Source organism: Bombina bombina, chromosome 3 (genome assembly GCF_027579735.1).
Source record: "Bombina bombina isolate aBomBom1 chromosome 3, aBomBom1.pri, whole genome shotgun sequence".
Lineage (NCBI taxonomy): Eukaryota > Metazoa > Chordata > Amphibia > Anura > Bombinatoridae > Bombina > Bombina bombina.
In genome coordinates, this window is record NC_069501.1 from 504339016 (window position 1) to 504358284 (window position 19269).

General features: G+C 45.2%; 1 protein-coding gene across 1 annotated transcript in view; it reads right to left on the bottom strand.

Moving 5' to 3' along the window:
* DENND2D (DENN domain containing 2D) overlaps positions 1-19269 on the bottom strand; it is a 441033-nt gene that overhangs the window by 289407 nt on the left and 132357 nt on the right. The window lies entirely within an intron of this gene.

The window sequence follows — 19269 nt, forward strand, 5'->3', positions numbered from 1 at the left end:
GATGCCCTTGTAATGTATTATTATTTTATTAATAATCATCAGGGATTTATACTCTTAATTTACAGATGTATGAAGGTTGCTTATTTATGTATGCTTTGTATTTGCATTTGACACCATTGACCATAGGATTCTAATAGAGCGCTTGCAGTACATCTGTGGTCTAGGAGGCACAGTCCTTAACTGGTTTAAATCTTTCCTCGCTGGTAGATCAGAGAGAGTAATATCAGGATCAAGCTCATGTCTCCCATGCTATTCGCAATTTACTTACTACCACTGAGTGACATCATTAACCGACATGGCCTAAGGTATCATTGTTACGCTGATGACACACAACTCTACTTCTCCTTTGCTCCAGATACTACAGACCCAGCATGCCGCATAAACAGTTGCTTAAAGGGACAGTCAAGTCCAAAAAAAACTTTCATGTTTCGAATAGGGCATGTAATTTTAAACAACTTTCCAATTTACTTTTATCACCAATTTTGCTTTGTTCTTTTGGTTTTCTTAGTTGAAAGCTAGACCTAGGGAGGCTCATATGATAATTTATAAGCCCTTGAAGGCCGCCTCTAATCACATGCTTTTGTATTTGCTTTTCACAGCAGGGGAGAGCTAGTTCAGGTAAACCCTATAGATAACATTGTGAGCACGCCCGTGGATTGTGGCAGACACTGCACTAATTGGCTAAAATTAAAGTCAATAGATAATAAATCAAATGTCATGTGATCAGGGGGCTGTCAGAAGATGCTTAGATACAAGTTAGTCACAGAAGTAAAAAGTGTATTAATATAACAGTGTTGCTTTTGCAAAACTGGGGAATGGGTAATAAAGGGATTATCTATCTTTTAAAACAACAAAAAACAGAATTTATGCTTACCTGATAAATTACTTTCTCTTAAAGGTGTATTCAGTCCACGGATTCATCCTTACTTGTGGGATATTCTCATTCCCTACAGGAAATGGCAAAGAGAGCACACAGCAAAGCTGTCCATATAGCTCCCCTCAGGCTCTGCCCCCCCAGTCATTCGACCGATGGTTAGGAGAAAAAGGAGAACCATAGGGTGCAGTGGTGACTGTAGTTATTGTAAATTAAATTTGAACCAGAATTAAATATCAGGGCAGGCCGTGGACTGAATACACCTGTAAGAGAAAGTAATTTATCAGGTAAGCATAAATTCTGTTTTCTCTTACTTGGTGTATTCAGTCCACGGATTCATCCTTACTTGTGGGATACCAATACCAAAGCAATAGGACACAGATGAAGGGAGGGAACAAGTCAGGTAACCTAAACGGAAGGCACCACTGCTTGCAAAACCTTTCTCCCAAAAATAGCCTCCGAAGAAGCAAAAGTATCGAATTTGTAAAATTTGGCGAATGTATGCAGAGAAGACCAAGTCGCTGCCTTACAAATCTGTTCAACAGAAGCCTCATTCTTGAAAGCCCACGTGGAAGCCACAGCTCTGGTGGAATGAGCTGTAATTCGTTCAGGAGGCTGCTTACCAGCAGTCTCATAAGCCAATCGGATGATGCTTTTCAGCCAGAAGGAAAGAGAGGTAGCAGTCGCTTTCTGACCTCTCCTCTTACCAGAATACACAACAAACAGGGATGATGTTTGTCTGAAATCTTATAGTTGCTTTTAAATAGAACTTTAAAGCACGAACCACATCAAGATTGTGCAACAGTCGTTCCGTCTTAGAAACTGGATTAGGACACAGAGAAGGAACAATGATTTCCTGGTTAATATTCTTATTAGAAACCACCTTTGGAAGGAAACCAGGTTTAGTACGCAAAACAACCTTATCTGCATGGAACACCAGATAGGGCGAATCGCACTGTAAAGCAGATAGTTCTGAAACTCTTCGAGCCGAAGAAATGGCTAATAAAAACAAAACTTTCCAAGATAATAACTTGATATCTATGGAATGCAAAGGTTCAAACGGAACCCCTTGAAGAACTGAAAGAACTAAATTTAGACTCCATGGAGGAGACACAGGTCTATAGACAGGCTTGATTCTAACTAAGGCCTGAACAAACGCGTGAACGTCTGGTACAGCTGCTAGACGCTTGTGTAACAGATTAGACAAAGCAGATATCTGTCCCTTTAAGGAACTAGCTGACAAACCTTTCTCCAACCCTTCTTGGAGAAAAGACAATATCCTAGGAATCCTAACTTTACTCCACGAGTAACCCTTGGATTCACACCAACAAAGATATTTTCGCCATATCTTGTGGTAAATTTTCCTAGTGACAGGCTTTCTGGCCTGTATCAGAGTATCTATAACTGAATCAGAGAAACCCCGCTTAGCTAGGATTAAGCGTTCAATCTCCAAGCAGTCAGCTGCAGAGAAACTAGATTTGGATGCTTGAAAGGACCTTGGAGTAGAAGATCCTGCCTCGATGGCAGTTTCCATGGTGGGACCGATGACATGCCCACTAGGTCTGCATACCAAGTCCTGTGTGGCCACGCAGGCGCTATCAGAATTACCGAAGCCCTCTCCTGTTTTATTCTGGCTATCAGCCGCGGTAGAAGAGGAAACGGCGGAAAGACATAAGCTAGAATGAATGACCAAGGCGCTATCAATGCATCTATCAATGCCGCCTTGGGATCCCTGGATCTGGATCCGTAAAGGGGAAGTTTGGTGTTCTGACGCGAAGCCATCAGGTCCAACTCTGGAATGCCCCAAAGCTGAGTTAGTTGAGCAAAAACCTCCGGGTGGAGTTCCCACTCCCCCGGATGAAAAGTCTGACGACTTAGAAAATCCGCCTCCCAGTTGTCTACTTCTGGGATGTGAATTGCAGATAGATGGCAGGAGTGATCCTCCGCCCATTTGATAATCTTGGATACTTCCTTCATCGCCAGGGAACTCTTTGTTCCCCCCTGATGATTGATATACGCTACAGTCGTGATGTTGTCAGACTGAAATCTGATGAATTTGGCCTCTGCTAGTTGAGGCCACACCTGGAGCGTATTGAATATCGCTCTCAGCTCCAAAATGTTTATCGGGAGAAGAGATTCTTCCCGAGACCAAAGTCCCTAAGTCTTTAGGGAGTTCCAGACCGCCCCCCAGCCTATCAGACTGGCATCGGTCGTGACAATGATCCATTCCGGTCTGCGGAAACTCAGACCCTGAGACAGGTGATCCTGAGACAACCACCAGAGAAGAGAGTCTCTGGTCTTTTGGTCCATTTGAATCTGAGGAGATAAATCTGTGTAATCTCCATTTCACTGTTTGAGCATGCACAGTTGCAGTGGTCTGAGATGGATTCGGGCGAAAGGGACCACATCCATCGCCGCCACCATTAACCCAATTACTTCCATGCACTGAGCCACGGAAGGCCGAGGAATTGAATGAAGAACTCGGCAAGTATTCAACAGTTTTGACTTCCTGACCTCTGTCAGAAATATTTTCATTTCTACCGAGTCTATTAATGTTCCCAGAAAAGGAACCCTTGTGAGCGGGGACAGAGAACTCTTTTCGACGTTCACCTTCCACCAGTGAGACCTTAGAAAGGCCAGAACGATGTCCGTATGAGCCTTGGCTCTGTGAAAGGACGACGCCTGTATTAGGATGTCGTCTAGATAAGGTGCTACTGCAATGCCCCGCGGTCTTAGTACCGCCAGAAGGGACCCTAGAACCTTTGTGAAAATTCTGGGAGCGGTGGCCAGACCGAAAGGCAGAGCCACGAACTGGTAATGATTGTCCAGAAAGGCAAACCTTAGGAACTGATGGTGATCTTTGTGGATAGGAATGTGTAGATACGCGTCCTTTAGATCCACGGTAGTCATATATTGACCTTCCTGGATCATAAACAAGATTGTCCGAATGGTTTCCATCTTGAAAGAGGGAACTCTGAAGAATTTGTTTAGAATCTTTAGATCCAGAATTGGCCTGAAAGTTCCTTCCTTTTTGGGAACTACGAATAGATTTGAGTAAAAGCCCAGTCCTTGCTCTGCAATTGGAACTGGGTGTATCACTCCCATTTTTAAAAGATCTTCTACACAGCGTAAGAACGCCTGTTTCTTTGTTTGGTCTGAAGACAAACGAGAAATGTGGAACCTTCCCCTTGGGGGAGAATCCTTGAATTCTAGAAGGTACCCCTGAGCAACTATTTCTAATGCCCAGGGGTCTGGAACATCTCTTGCCCAAGCCTGAGCGAAGAGAGAAAGTCTGCCCCCCACTAGATCCGATCCCGGATCGGGGGCTACCCCTTCATGCTGTCTTGGTAGCAGGAGCAGGCTTCTTGGCCTGTTTACCCTTATTCCAGCCCTGCAAGGGTTTCCAGGTTGCTTTGGGCTGGGAAGCGTTATCTTGCTTTGCAGCAGCAGAGGTTGTAGCAGTTCCGCTCCTGAAGTTGCGAAAGGAGCGAAAATTAGCCTTGTTTTTGGCCTTGAATGGCCTATCTTGTGGAAGGGCATGGCCCTTGCCTCCAGTGATATCTGAAATAATTTCTTTCAGCTCTGGGCCGAAAAGTGTTTTCCCCTTGAAGGGAATGTTTAACAGTTTTGTCTTGGACGACACATCCGCCGACCACGATTTGAGCCAAAGTGCTCGTCGCGCCATGACGGCAAAGCCAGAGGTTTTCGCCGCTAATTTAGCTGATTGGAGCGCGGCATCAGTGATAAAAGAATTAGCCAGTTTTAAAGCGTGAATTCTATCCATGACCTCATCGTATGAAGTCTCTCTCTGGAGCGACTCCTCTAGAGCCTCGAACCAAAAGGCCGCTGCAGTAGTTACAGGGATAATGCAGGCAATTGGTTGAAGCAGAAAACCTTGCTGAACAAAAATTTTCTTTAGCAAGCCCTCCAATTTTTTATCCATAGGATCTTTGAAAGCACAACTGTCCTCTATTGGTATAGTTGTACGCTTAGCCAATGTTGAAACAGCCCCCTCTACCTTAGGGACCGTCTGCCACGCGTCCCTCCTGGGGTCATTTATGGGGAACATTTTCTTAAAGATAGGTGGGGGAACAAAGGGTACACCTGGTCTCTCCCACTCCCTAGTCACAATATCCGCCACCCTTTTTGGAATCGGAAATGCCTCAGTGTATACAGGGACCTCTAAATATCTGTCCATTTTACACAATTTTTCAGGGACCACCATGGGGTCACAATCGTCCAGCGTAGCCAAAACCTCCTTAAGCAGTACGCGGAGGTGTTCCAGCTTAAATTTAAACGCTAAGGAATCTGACTCTGCCTGCTGAGAAATTTTCCTCCCTCAGACAGCCCTTCCCTCACTGCTACCTCTGAGTTTTGTGAGTTTGCTACAGATACATTATCCAAAGCTTCAGATTGCTCATCCTCTATGTTTAAAACTGAGCTATCGCGCTTTCTTGGAAAAACTGGCAGTTTGGATAAAAAAGCTGCAAGGGAATTATCCATTACTGCCGCTAATTGCTGTAAGGTAACAGGGGGCAATGCGCTAGAGGTATTAGGCATCGCTTGCGCGGGCGTAACTGGTGTAGACACTTGGGGGGAGGAAGGAGGACTAACCTCATTACCCTCCATTAAAGAATCATCTTGGGCAGCATTTTGTATTGTCACTGGATGATCTTTAAAATGTTTAGATGTTTGTGCACACTTTAAACATAAGTGCAATGGGGGTATTGCCATGGCTTTTGAACATAAAGAACAAGGTCTATCTGGAGACTCAGACATGTTTGACAGACTCCGAAAACACTAAAATGTTGAAAAAAACACTTTTTGAAAAAACGTTACTGTCTCTTTAAATAATAAAAAGGCACACACTTTTTACCAAATCATCAAAAAACATCCGATCTTAATGAAATTTGCACCACATGATCCTCATGCATTGAAATGATTGCACACAAGTTTTCAAATAGTTTAACCCCTTAATGCCCAAACCGGAGCAAAATGAGTAAAAAAACGGTTTAACCCACTACAGTACTCTGCCAGTGTCTTTGCCGTGGCTTTACCTTCATTTAGGGTTGTTTGCAGGTGTAAATGAAGCCTCCCTGAAGTCCTCCTGTACTCTTAAGGCTCTGCACATGAAGCTGCATGTAGCTGTGTTCCAAATTAACTGCGCAATAGAGGCGCGAAAATGAGGCCTCCTCCTTCTCACTCTAGAGATATGGGGCCTTTCTGAGTCAAAATAGCTGTCTATTACAATGCCAGGCGTAAAAATACCCCAAAAAGTGTTTGCAAACGCTTAAAAACGTTTAATAACAGATTACCCTAATAAAGGAATCGATTAGCCCATCAAAGTGTCTGTCAGTAATAAGCCCTTAAGTGAAGCCCTCTTTCTGTACTGTGTCTTAGAAAATGGCTTACCTCCCTCATGGGATAACTGTCAGTTTTCTAGCACTACCAGGTCTTGTTAGAAAATATGACTGCAACATACCTCAAGCAGAATAAGCCTGCAACTGTTCCCCCCCCCCCCCAACTGAAGTTCTCCTGTACTCAACAGTCCTGCGTGGGAACAGCAATGGATTTTAGTTACAACATGCTAAAATCTTTTTCCTCTTAGCAGAATCTTCATCACTTTCTGCTGCAGAGTAAATAGTACAAACCGGCACTATTTTAAAATAACAAACTCTTGATTGAAGAAGTAAAACTACAAATCTAACACCAAATACTCTTTACCATCCCTGTGGAGATGCTACTAGTTAGAGCGGCAAAGAGAATGACTGGGGGGGGCGGAGCCTGAGGGGAGCTATATGGACAGCTTTGCTGTGTGCTCTCTTTGCCATTTCCTGTAGGGAATGAGAATATCCCACAAGTAAGGATGAATCCGTGGACTGAATACACCAAGTAAGAGAAATTCTGGTGTTGACTGTCCCTTTAACAGACCTCATCGAATGGATGAATGCTAGCTGTCTCAAAGTGAACCCAGACAAAACAGAGTTACTCTTGGTGAGGGGACCCAGAGCATCAAAAATATCCCACGATCACCCAACTGGCCTGGAGCTTGGAGGCTCTGAACTCGTTAGTTCAGCAAAGGTACGAAACCTCAGAGTGCTGATTGACGCTGGAATATCTTTTAAACAGCAGATTTCCTCCGTAATAAGATCTGCCTACTTTCATCTGAAAAACATAGCCAGGATACAACACTTAATTCCACCGGATGATATGCCAACATTAATCCATGCATTTGTATCCTCTAGGCTAGATTACTGCAATGCACTTTACTTGGGCCTCCCAAAAAAAGAACTCCATCACCTTCAGACAGTACAAAACACAGCAGCCAGACTATTGACCAATCAAACTCGCTCCTGCCACATAACACCTGTTCTCCACTCCCTGCATTGACTTCCAATTAAATGGCGAACATATTTTAAAATTGGCCTGCTGACCTTCAAAGCCTTAAACAACCAAGGCCCACAGTACCTGAAAGAGCTCCTGACACCCTACATCCCATCCCGTTCACTTAGGTCAGCCAACACATCCCTCCTCAGTGCCAAGAATAAGGACAAACTCAGGCTCTAGAGCATTCGGCCACGCTGCCCCTACTTTCTGGAACTCTTTACCGTGCACAATCAGAGAGGCACCGTCCTTACAGACTTTTAAGAAAAAAGCTAAAGACCCACCTCTTCCATCAGGCATTCAGTCCGCTTATCTGACCTTCAGAAACTCCTAACTTTTATGTCTTATGTTGGTATATTTGTAAAGTGCTTTGAGTCTCACAGGGAGAAAAGCGCTATATAAATCGCAAATTATTATTATTATTATTGTATGTACTAGTTGGACTTTCTTTATTTTAGAGTGCAACTTTGATATTAGTAATTCCGGATTTCTAAGGTAGTATCCCTTTAAATTGCTGTGTTGAAATTAGCAACCATATGCTAGAGCAATAATTTTGTATTTGTAATATAGTATATAGTGATACCGCAGAGATAATACACCAGCGTTTTAAGAAAACAAAAATATAGTGTTAGATATTGTGAGCTGATCAACGGTTACAGCTAAAAATAAGTTATCAGTTTGCTTGTATATCCTATATTATCATACCCCCCAACTGTCTCGATTTTCGTGGGACAGTCCCAATTTTAGGGGTCTGTCCCCCTGTCCCGGGTTGTTAGCCATCTGTCCAGATTTGCCCCAGGCATAAAAAAATATATATATATATATTTTTTTAAATTCTGTTGGGCCCATACTCAGAAGCAGCTGGCTTTGCTCTCACAGGGTTAGATACCTGTTATATTCCCTGTGGAAAAGGAATGGTGTGTGGGTTAAGCAGGAGTAAGAAGGCTGTATACACTCTGACCATGGGTAATGGTGATCTCTCTAACCTACCTCTGGTAGTGATGATGTCTAACCCCTGGTGATAATACTAGAATGCCTTCAGTTTTATACAATTAGCAGTGCTAATACCACAGTAACGAACAGTGGCAGCCGCAGACTGCCAGCTAATGTGCATGCCAACCCCAGGACCCCATACAATGAATTACAGATACCCATATATGATGTAGTGTGTGTGTGTCTGCATGTATAAATGTAAGCTATGTAGTGTGTGTATGTGTATCTGCATGTATAAGTGTATGCTATGTAGTGTGTGTGTGTGTCTGCATGTATAAGTGTATGCTATGTAGTGACTGTCTGTGTATCTGCATGTATAAGTGTATACTATGTAGTGTCTGTGCATCTGCATGTATAAGTGTATGCTATGTAATGTGTGTGTATCTGCCTGTATAAGTGTATGCTATGTAGTGTGTGTGTATCTGCATGTATAAGTGTATGCTATGTAGTGTGTGTGTATCTGCATGTATAAGTGTATGCTATGTAGTGTGTGTGTATCTGCATGTATAAGTGTATGCTATGTAGTATGTGTGTATCTGCATGTATAAGTGTATGCTATGTAGTGTGTGTGTGTGTATCTGCATGTATAAGTGTATGCTATGTAGTATGTGTGTATCTGCATGTATAAGTGTATGCTGCATGTATAAGTGCATGCTATGTAATGTGTGTATCTGCCTGTATAAGTGTATGCTATGTAGTGCGTGTGTGTATCTGCATGTATAAGTGTATGCTATGTAGTGTGTGTGTATCTGCATGTATAAGTGTATGCTATGTAGTGTGTGTGTATCTGCATGTATAAGTGTATGCTATGTAGTGTGTGTGTATCTGCATGTATAAGTGTATGCTATGTAGTGTGTGTGTATCTGCATGTGTAAGTGTATGCTATGTAGTATGTGTGTGTATCTGCATGTATAAGTGTATACTATGTAGTGTGTGTGTGTCTGCATGTATAAGTGTATACTATGTAGTGTGTGTGTGTATCTGCATGTATAAGTGTATGCTATGTAGTGTGTGTGTATCTGTATGTGTAAGTGTATGCTATGTAGTGTGCTACTGTGCATTTTTGCTGACTTTAAAGGCCAGAATTTAGAATATTAATGGGGAATGCAGAGAGCAGTTTTAAAGAATTTATTATTAAATGTCCAATTAAGATAAACATATTTAGCAATATCATTGCAAAGGCTAATTAAATACATAGCTCACATAGCCATACCAGTGGTTTGAGCTTGTGTTTGATTTGCTGCCTAAGTGTATTAAAATCTATGACTTTATTTAGAATTTTATTTATATTACTTTGGTCTTATGATTTTTTTTAACCCCCGCCCACCACATTTCAATGGGGGGGGGGGGGGTGTATGTCCCTTGAATTTTGAAATGTTGGGAGGTATGTATTATTAGTAGTTTTGTTCTCCAATATTTAGTATCACTGTTTGCTACTTGTTCTTAAAGCAGTCTAATAACTACTATTGCTTATTTAAATTACCGTAAGCTATTATTGCTTAAAGGGGTACTAACCCCACATTTTTTCTTTCATGGCTCAGATAGAGCATGCAATTTTAAGCAACTTTTTAATTTACTCCTATTATCAATTTTTCTTTGTTCTCATGTCATTTTGATTTGAAAAAGCAGTAATAAAAGGTTAGGAGCCGGCCCATTTTTAGTTCAGCACCTTGGTAGACCTTGCTGATTGGTTTGCTACATTTAGCCACAAATCAGCAAGTGCTACCCAGGTGCTGAACAAAAAATGGTCTGGCTCTAAAGCTTACAGTACTGCTTTTTCAAATCAAGATAGCATGAGAACAAAGAAAAAATTGATAATAGGAGTAAATTAGAAAGGTGCTTAAAATCTCATGCTCTATCTGAATCATGAATGAAAAAAATTGGGTTTAATATCCCTTTAAGCTAGATAGTGATTATACAACAAACTATAGCTATGTATTGCTATGTAGTAGAATGGACAGTGGTGCTGCTAAGTATCGTATACCAGTAATATCTGTGGTGAAACAATCTTTAGGTGCTTAAGGTACATATATTATTAAAAGCTACATAATTTGAGATTTAAAAGGCTTATTTATACTCTATGCTCCGAATACTTAGCTGTATGCCTTATTGTATGGACTAGTGCAATCCTATTGAGCTACCTTCCCAGTAACTGTGGCTAGTGCTTCTATGTTATATAGAGAAATTGCTATTAATGATAGACAGCCCTTTGGCTTTAGACTTTAGACTGCAATATCGCTAAGCTATAGTGAAGATTCAGGATACCATAATATTTTAAACTATAACGATACATGATCTATTTTTTAACAGGAGAGCCTCATTAAAACAAAAAAAAAAACTGACCCAGCGTTTCACCAACGCTTCCTCAGAGGGAAACGTGTAAGAAATGTAAGCAGACAAGTAAAAAAATTTGACTTTTTCCTATATTTAACATTTAGGGCTACATTAAAAGTGGAGCACAAATAAGCACTCCCGCCTTACCTTCACTAGACGGAAGATTTCTGCGCATGACCTGCAAAAAAGTTGAACTTTTTCTTACACCTGAGACCTCATATATTTGAGCCCTTATGTGTTATTATGAGTAACTGTACTATACAATATATTTTGATGCGTTTTGTGCAACTTTTTTGTTTCCCATAACAGTTAACCAGAGCTCTGAGGTGGTGCTGTGAACGTGTTTACTTTCAACTCTGCACTCTTATGCAGAATGCCCACTATCTCAGTTATTTTGACAGACTTGCATTAAAGCCAATCAGTGCTAAGGGGGTAATCACAGAGGTAAAAAGTGTATTAATATAACAGTGTTAGTTATGCAAAACTAGGAAATGGGTAATAAAGGGGCTCCTGGAGACCGCAAAGCATGGTCGGAGGGAGCTGTGACCTGGGAGGAAGAGGCCCTTATGGGAGGTAGGAGGGATTAGAGGTGGAACCTTAAGGGAGGTGTTAAAAGGGCATGCAGAGCGGGAAAACCAGCAGACTGTTTATTACACTAGTGAAGAAAACATCCTCTGTGGTTCTCCCGCCCTGCATGAATATGTCGGCGGTGGAGGAACTGCTGGGTAGGCTGAGGGAGGCGGTGGCTGAAAAAGGACCTACCTGGTTGGAGTCACAGGTCCGGTCGCTCCTGGGGGCCTCTGTGCCCGGTCCGGAGGCGGGCGTTGTTCCCCAGCGGAAGAAGTCGTCGAGGCCTTCGAGGCCTCCTGCAAGGCTCAGTCCGGAGGTGAGAGGAAGGCCATCCGGTGGTCGAAAGTCGGGATCCAGCTCCAGTAAGAAGATAGCGGTCGCGGCGGCGGCTGGGAGCGCATCATCTTCTGCTAGGCCCCAGGTGATGACGTCATCGGCGGTGAGGAGCGGCGGAGAACCGGAGCGGCAGGTGATGAGACGGCCTCGCAGAGTGGACAAGGTGATATACTATATATTAAGGCGGTATACGGCCAGGATTGGCCTGTTAGCAGGGGCCTGGTGGTGGGTAGTGAGGCGGATATTGCTGGGCCTAGCGGTCCTCCTTGTTCTTTTGGGGGGGTTGTGGACAGCGATAGTGAGGGCGAAGTGAGTTTGGCGCCACATTTGGGTCCAGGTGGGGGAGCGGGGGGGTCCTATTGTCATTGCTCAGGGTGGGTCTGAAGGTCCCAGTGGGTCCCAGTGGTGTAAAAAGGGGCAGGTTGTTGAGGTCAGACATCAGGGGTTGCTAGTTGATTGTGAGTATGGCTCAGAGGAGGAGATGGAAGATTTTGAGCTAGATTCTGGGGCTGTAGGGCTGTTTCTTAATTCTTCAGATGAGGAGTGTGTCCCCCCCTTCCCCTGGTGCTAGTGGTAAAGCTGTTAGTCGTTTTGGGGGGGCTAAAATTGTGTCTCCTTATGTATGTTGCTCCCCTAGGGCTACCTGTGATTCCGGGAAGGGTGGCAATGTTGATGTGGGTGGCTCATGTGTCAGTTTTTCTTTTCCAGAGGCGACTGTGGCGGCGCAACGGCCTGGCCCGCGGCATGGCCCGTCCGCTGCGGCGGACATCACTGACGGCCTGGAGGAGGATTTCTTCGGCCTGCACGGCTCCTGGACCGATTCAATTCGGATAGAGCCTGATGACGGCGGACAAGGAGTTGCCTTGCAAGCTGCTGGTGGTGAGGTGAGGGGGAGGGGTAGGGGAAGGGGGGTGGAGAGGCCTCAGGTACAGAGTGGAGCCAGATCGGGTACGGCAACCACTCGGGGGGGCGGGGGGGGGGGAATAGACGGCTAGTTAGGTTGCTGGGCCAGGCAGGAATTTCTGGGGGGGGGACTAGACGACGGCCAGGGGCTGACGCCCCCTGGTCGGGGGGCGAAGGAGGCGGAGCACCGAAGAGGGGTAGGGGGGGGCCTACGGCCAGGAGGGCCAGTTTGCATCAGGTGAGACAAGGGAATAGGGGTTTTCCTCCACTGAATATGATTTCACGTGCTGTTGTTTTACAGGATCCGCCACGGAAGCCGGACCTACATTCACAGATGGCAGCCACACTACAGGAAGATACACAGCACAGAACGGAGTCACGCAGTGGCGGGTTCCAAATTTCGACAGGAGATCCAGCGCAGAGAGTGCAGTCGGCAGAGGCTTCAACAGGTGAGACAGGTTTGGCAAGGGTGGGGGGTAATGTTACGATAAATGCTGTGACTGGAAGGGTGGTTGCTGGTTTGAGGGATTTGCTTTTGCAACTGGAGGGGTCTGTACCTGCTAATGATTTGTCTGTGGTCAGGGCGTGGGTTCCGGATCCGAGTTCGTCGGGTGCTCCGGCGCTAGGGAGACTGGAAGTGGGAGCGGGTGTTCCCGCGGGTGTCGGTGGCATTGCTCCGGTGGTGTCTCAGGGTCCTGGGTCGTCGTAGTTTCAGTTGGTTCGCAGAAGCCGGCGGATGGGCCGGAAATGAGAGTGGCAGACACGGCGATGTCCCGTTCTTGTCTTTGCTCCATTGGCCCCCCTAGGGATGCATCTGACCTCTGAGGTCAAGGAAAAAAATATGTAAACGTGAGTTTATTGAGTTGTTTTCCCTCCTTCCGCTTGAGCAATCCTTTGAGATCCCGGAGGATTCAAAAAAGGATTTGGCCAAGAAGGAAGATGAGGAACGGAAAAAACGATATAGGAAATTACCGAAAACATTCACAAATTGGTTCCAAGCCTTTGTGATCTATGCAAGCGTTTTTTCGGGTAGGTTCCCAGAGCAAGGTGGTTCCTTGTTCTGCTACCTGGATGAGATCTCGGCCGCTCAGAGAACATACGGGGGTATGGCCTGGTGGTCCTATGACTAACAGTTTCGGCAGCGGCTGTCTGTTAAACCAGAGATGAGGTGGGACGACCGGGACATGGGCTTGTGGTTGAAAATTATGACACCTTTAAGAGCCTCCCAGTCTATTCGGTCGGGGGCCAGTGTCTCCTCCTCTGGAGGGTCCCCGGCATCAGTTAGGAAGGGATGCTGTTTTGCATTTAATGAGAAACAGTGCAAGTGGGGTTCCGCTTGTAAATTTAAGCACGAGTGCTCAGGGTGTGGGGGATCCCATTCCTATGCGAAGTGTTTCCGGAAGGGTAGATCAGGGGCAGCAGGTGATTCGGCTGACAAAGGGGTCGACCCCGGTGAGGCTAGGCGCGATGGAGCCTTGGCTCGTCCTGTACGCTAGGCGTCAGGGCTGTATGGAGCGAGCGGCCTTGCTGTACCATGGTTTTCAATTTGGCTTTGTTATTCCATCGCAGGGGGGCAGCCGAGTATTTAGAGGTAATTTGAAGTCGGCTCGCTTGTGGCCGGGGGTGGTCATTGATAAATTGAAGAAAAAGGTGTCGTTGGGGCGCATGGCAGGTCCTTTTGGTTTCCCGCCTATCCCGGATTTGAGAATCTCTCCGCTAGGGGTGGTTCCTAAGAGGGAGCCTGGGAAATTTAGGCTTATTCATCATTTATCGTTCCCAAAAGGGGGATCGGTAAATTATGGTATTCCTCAAGAATTGTCTTCGGTTAAATATGCCTCTTTTGACCAAGCTGTGGACTTGGTGAGAAGAGCGGGTCCTTCGGCATTGCTTGCTAAAATTGACATCGAGTCGGCGTTCAGGTTGTTGCCTGTGCACCCTACTTCGCACCGTTTGCTGGGATGTTGTGTGGAGGGCTCATACTATGTGGACCTATGTTTGCCCATGGGCTGCTCCATATCTTGTACCTTTTTTGAACATTTCAGTACTTTCCTGGAGTGGGTCGTAGCCGAGAGGGCGGGTTTGTCGTCTTTGGTACATTACCTGGACGATTTTTTGTTTGTGGGACCGGCTGGCTCCCCGGCTTGTAAGAGGCTAAAGGATGTTTGTTGTCAGGTAGCGTTGGAATTTGGTGTTCCGATTGCGCAAGAAAAATCGGAAGGGCCGGTGTCGGCCCTTGATTTTCTGGGCATTACTATTGACTCCGTGAGAATGGAGTGCAGACTGCCATGCGCTAAGGTGGCGGATTTGCTGGAGGTTATCGACCATTGTTTGTTGGTTAAGAAGATCACGTTGCGGGAGCTCCAGTCGTTGGTAGGCAAGTTCAATTTCACATGCAGAATTATCCCAATAGGGAGGGTTTTTTGCAGACGATTGTCGCTAGTGACGGCGGGAGTGGCTAAGCCTCACCATTTCGTTCGGTTGTCTATGGAGATGAAGGATGACTTACGTGTTTGGAGGCGTTTTTTGGTGGGTTTTAACGGTTCCGCTTTATTTCAGGCACCTAGGTTGTCTAATGAGGAGTTGGGGTTGGTGACTGATGCAGCCGGTGGTTGCGGTTTTGGTGCATATTTTTCTGGTCATTGGTGTGCGGATAGGTGGCCGGCTGATTGGTTTTCATTAGGCCTGGTAAAAAATTTGGTATTTTTGGAACTTTTCCCCATTGTGGTCTCCTTGTTTGTTTGGGAAGCTGAATTGTGTAACCGGTCTGTGGTGTTTTCAACGGACAATATGGGGGTGGTTTATGCTTTGAACACGTTGACTTCTTCCTCCTTGCCTGTTCTGCGTTTGTTACGGCTGTTGGTGCTGAAATGTTTGAGAATGAACGTGTGCATTAAGGCTAAACATATTCCGGGGGTTTATAATTCTATAGCCGACTCCCTTTCTCGTTTTCAGTTTCAACGATTTCGGGAGTTGGCCCCCCGGGCAGACGTGACTGGTTGCCCGTGCCCGGTTTACCTGTGGAGGCTTGGGGCGGAGGATTGTCTAGACTGGTGAAGGCTTCATTGGCTCCAGGTACTTGGGCTTCCTATGCTAGAGTATGGAGGGACTGGGAGTTCAGGTTAAGGGCAAGTGGTGTTTGTGAAAAGGGCATTGAGCTTACAGGTTTTCTGTTGGACTGGATGAGGGAATGGGAATCTCAAAATTTGTCGGCTTCGGCGATGGATAAGCGGTTATCTGCTTTGTCTTTTCGCTTTAAGCTTTTGGGTGTTCAGGATGTGACAAGAGTCTTTTGGGTTCGACAAGTCCTAAAGGGCTTGAAGAGGGGTTCGGTGGGCCCCTCCCCTGAAAGGAGGAGACCAATCACCTTTTTGTTGTTAAAGAAGTTGTATGGGATTTTGGAGGTTGTTTGTTCGTCGGTTTTTGAAACTTGCTTGTTTAGAGCGGCTTATGTTTTGGCTTTTTTCAGGGCCTTCCGGATATCGGAATTGGTCAGCAAAAATTTGAATTCTATGGGGGGTTTGGGAATTTCGGATGTGATTCTTTATGAAGCCAGAGTGGAGATATTTTTGAGGAGGAGCAAGACGGACCAGCTGGGGAAGGGTAGGACGGTGGTCCTATTTCCTAGTGGGTCAGAGGTTTGTCCGTACCAGTGTTTGCGGTTGTACTTGGGTAGTCGGCCTGTGATTGGGGGGTCGTTGTTGGTCCACCAGGATGGGAGACCTTTGTCGCAATTTCAGTTTCGGGCGGTCCTCAAAAAAGCTTTGGGTTATTTGGGCCTGAATTCGGCTTATTTCGGGTCCCATTCGTTTCGTATTGGAGTAGCAACGGAAGCTTCCATGAGTGGGCTTTCGGAGGCTGAGGTTAAAGGCATTGGTAGGTGGGGTTCGAAGCGTTTTCGTCTGTATGTCCGCCCTGAGTTGGGCCTTTGAGGGGTATTTGTGTGGTTTTCATTTGTTTTCTGTGCTTCAGGTGTGGAACGTTTGTGGTTGGTCGGCCACTCATTTATTTATTGGGCCCGGAGGGCGGCTTCGGTGAAAGCGGATGGTTTACAGTTGGGTATTCCTAAGTCCCGGTGTGAAGTGAAATGGTTCGGTGTAAGGGGACTTAAATGGGACGGATTGTTGCCTTTGGTGTTGGATTATAGCAGGCGTTTTCAGCCTCCTACTGTTTTGCCGATCCACGCTGGGGGGAATGATCTTGGTTGTTTACCACAGAGGGATTTGGTGAGAAACATGAAGAGGGACATTGGTAGACTGAAGGTGCTGTTTCCCTCGATGACTCTTATATGGTCTGACATTTTGCCGCGTTTGGTGTGGGCGTTTGGTGTGGAGGTCAGCTTGGGACCCTGTTCGGTTGGATAAGAGTAGACGTAAAGTTAACAAGATCATGGGGGATTTTGTTCGGAGGCTAGGTGGTACGGTAGTACACCATTCAGACTTAGCTGAGGTTGGTGAGGGTGAGTTCTACATGCCTGATGGCGTTCACTTGAATGATTTTGGTCCGCGGCTATTTATCCTCAACTTTAAAGAGGCCCTATGTGCGGTTGGTGGTTTGGCGGGACTGGGCTGAGGTGTCAGGCCAGTCGGTGGCGGGGGTGCTAGCCCTTAAGTTACAGAATATTATGGCCAATTGTCAAGTGTGGTGGTATGTTGAATTCCCATGGGGGGATTTTAAGATAGGGTTTTCTAAGGGCAAGGGGTTCCTTAGAAAACTTAGATGGATGATCATTTACGGGCCCAACCACTGGCACGGTTGGGTCCAATTAAAGGAGCTACGGCCATAGTAAGAGTTGAAGAAAAGCAGGAAGGACTAGCACCGCTGGGTTGTCTTTGATGTGTAAAATGTTTAGTTATTTGCACTTTATTAAGTTATTAAAGTTTTACAAAGTTATTTATTTTGAATAAAGGGCTGCGGCCAATTTATACCATTAGCTAAGTCTGTGGTCTGTTATTTATGTGGGTGTTAAAAGATTGGGTTTGGGTGTTGGTTGTTAAAGGGCCGGAGCTTGACGACATAAAAGGTCAAGGGGCTCCTGGAGACCGCAAAGCATGGTCGGAGGGAGCTGTGACCTGGGAGGAAGAGGCCCTTATGGGAGGTAGGAGGGATTAGAGGTGGAACCTTAAGGAAGGTGTTAAAAGGGCATGCAGATCGGGAAAACCAGCAGACTGTTTATTACACTAGTGAAGAAAACATCCCCCTCCCGCCCGTCCCCATTTTAATCTTGTGAGGAGCGTGTTTTTTTTTTTTTTTCGGTTATTCTAGGTTTTGTCGCAGTTGGAAGGCGGGGGGGGGGGTGCTAGCCCTTAAGTTACAGAATATTATGGCCAATTGTCAAGTGTGGTGGTATGTTGAATTCCCATGGGGGGATTTTAAGATGGGGTTTTCTAAGGGCAAGGGGTTCCTTAGAAAACTTAGATGGATGATCATTTACGGGCCCAACCACTGGCACGGTTGGGTCCAATTAAAGGAGCTACGGCCATAGTAAGAGTTGAAGAAAAGCAGGAAGGACTAGCACCGCTGGGTTGTCTTTGATGTGTAAAATGTTTAGTTATTTGCACTTTATTAAGTTATTAAAGTTTTACAAATTTATTTATTTTGAATAAAGGGCTGCGGCCAATTTATACCATTAGCTAAGTCTGTGGTCTGTTATTTATGTGGGTGTTAAAAGATTGGGTTTGGGTGTTGGTTGTTAAAGGGCCGGAGCTTGACGACATAAAAGGTCAAGGGGCTCCTGGAGACCGCAAAGCATGGTCGGAGGGAGCTGTGACCTGGGAGGAAGAGGCCCTTATGGGAGGTAGGAGGGATTAGAGGTGGAACCTTAAGGAAGGTGTTAAAAGGGCATGCAGAGAGGGAAAACCAGCAGACTGTTTATTACACTAGTGAAGAAAACATCCCCCTCCCGCCCGTCCCCATTTTAATCTTGTGAGGAGCGTGTTTTTTTTTTGTTTCGGTTATTCTAGGTTTTGTCGCAGTTGGAAGGCGGGGGGTGCTAGCCCTTAAGTTACAGAATATTATGGCCAATTGTCAAGTGTGGTGGTATGTTGAATTCCCATGGGGGGATTTTAAGATGGGGTTTTCTAAGGGCAAGGGGTTCCTTAGAAAACTTAGATGGATGATCATTTACGGGCCCAACCACTGGCACGGTTGGGTCCAATTAAAGGAGCTACGGCCATAGTAAGAGTTGAAGAAAAGCAGGAAGGACTAGCACCGCTGGGTTGTCTTTGATGTGTAAAATGTTTACAGTTATTTGCACTTTATTAAGTTATTAAAGTTTTACAAAGTTATTTATTTTGAATAAACGGCTGTGGCCAATTTATACCATTAGCTAAGTCTGTGGTCTGTTATTTATGTGGGTGTTAAAAGATTGGGTTTGGGTGTTGGTTGTTAAAGGGCCGGAGCTTGACAACATAAAAGGTCAAGGGATTATCTATTTGCAGGACTTGTGAACTCTTACCATATAAAATAATTTATTGGGTAAACATTTTTTTTATTCCCTTCAAAAGGATGGTGAGAGTCAACAAGATCACCACATTTGGGCTCCTATACCTAAGAAGAAGTCTATGAGATCACCAGAAATAGGGAAGGACTAATACAGGAAGGCAGACTGTTACTAATCTGGCATATTGTCTGCAGTGTTGTCCTTCTAGAAGCTGCCAAGACATACACATCAAAGTGAGAGAATTTAGCAAAAGGTAAGCAAAAAAGATCAAGATATTCCTTTCTCACTAAGGACTTACACCAAGGTGCTAAGGTAGTGGCAGTACCCTTCTGATGCTTGCTAGGACCAGAAAAATGCACAAATAAGGCAGAAAAATATAAAAAACAGAATTTATGTTTACCTGATAAATTACTTTCTCCAACGGTGTGTCCGGTCC